Raw genomic sequence first — 1,813 nt, 5'->3', positions numbered from 1 at the left:
ATATATATATATATATATGTATGTATGTATATATGTATGTATGTATGTATGTATGTATGTATGTATATGTATATGTATATAATACATTTCTAAATCTGTCACAGAGATTTATGCAGTAGTGATACGATAAAATAGTTGTACACTGTCAACTTAATATGACAATCCCATGAAGGGAATAATACTACTGCTATTTAGCCCTAGGAAGCTGCAGTGGAAATGTGTCAAGGACGACAGGAAGCGGTGCAGCTTCCTAGGGCTAAATAGCAGTAGTATTATTCATATTATATTTCAAAATATATTCCTTTCTAGATGGCATAGGAATATCCTTCAAAGATGAATTCCAAAATAGGGGTTCGATCTTACCTGTAAGTTCCATAACTAACGAAATTGAGAGTTAAATAAAATCGATAAACATTAGTTATAAATATAAAAAGAAATATTTTAATAATAATAATATTTATTTGATATTTATTATAAGTTACAATACATACACTGATTTTATTATTATTATTATTATTATTATTATTGTTTTAACAATAAATAATCGAAAAACATTTAACGATATTTCTTAAAATAAAAAAAAGAGTAACTTATCTTACCGAAGAAATGTTGTAAACTAAAATTTTAAACGTATTACGTAGAACTTAGCGTTTATAAGAAATATATCGCGTGAAAATATGGCGTAAATTTAAAAAAATTACGGAATATTGAGATAGAAATATGTATTTAAAGCGTTAAGATGACGTAATGTATTTTAGATGTGAGAATAAGAAAAAATTAACTGTAGGCGCAGGAGTGGCTGTGTGGTGAGTAGCTTTCTTACGAACCACTTGGTTCCTGGTTCAGTCTCACTCCGTGGCACCTTGGGCAAGTGTCTTCTACTATAGCCTTGGGCCGACCAAAGCCTTGTGAGTTGATTTGGTAGACGGAAACTGAAAGAAGCCCGTCGTATATACGTATATATATATATGTATGTGTGTGTATATGTTTGTGTGTCTGTGTTTGTCCCCCCAACACCGCTTGACAACCGATGCTGGTGTGTTTACATACCCGTAACCTAGCGGTTCCGAAAAAGAGACCGATAGAATAAGTACTAGGCTAACAAAGAATAAGTCCTGGAGTCAATTTGCTCAACTAAAGGCGGTGCTCTAGCATGGCCACAGTCAAATGACTGAAATAAGTGAAAGAGAGTGTAGTGTATCATTTATTTGAAAACTCTATAGTCTAAATAAAGTAAATCTAAAATACGTGAAATATATTATATATGATATACAGAAATGAAGCTAAATTACAATAATTTAATCTATATTCATTAATTTATGAATTTATTTATTTTATAAACATCTTATCTTATTCTAAATATGTAATATATCCTTTATAATATCGTGCTTACTACAAATCATAATTACAACAATTAGTAGCATAAAATAGGGTTTATATAAATACATAAATTAGCTAAACTTATATAAGTAATTTAACTTATGTTTGAATTTAATTTTTCGATCATCTAGAGAATTAACCAATTTTTTATAATCAGTTAATAATATCTTCTTAAATTCATTAGTAAATAATAAACAAAAATCATTACCTATTCGATAAGATTTAGCATTACAAGCTATCTCCCAATTTATATTGTACGAAATATTTTTAGATTTTAGTTCCGATATATATTTACTAAGGCCAGTAGAATTAATTAAATTTCTATTCTTAAAAGAATTCATATGTTGAGCCATACATAATTTCATTTTGTTAGAAGTCGACCCTATGCAAACAGTATTTAAATTTTATATGTATATACATATATATATATATA

This window comes from Octopus bimaculoides, chromosome 1, assembly GCF_001194135.2.
Source record: "Octopus bimaculoides isolate UCB-OBI-ISO-001 chromosome 1, ASM119413v2, whole genome shotgun sequence".
NCBI classification, from domain to species: domain Eukaryota; kingdom Metazoa; phylum Mollusca; class Cephalopoda; order Octopoda; family Octopodidae; genus Octopus; species Octopus bimaculoides.
This window is presented reverse-complemented; position numbering follows the sequence as displayed.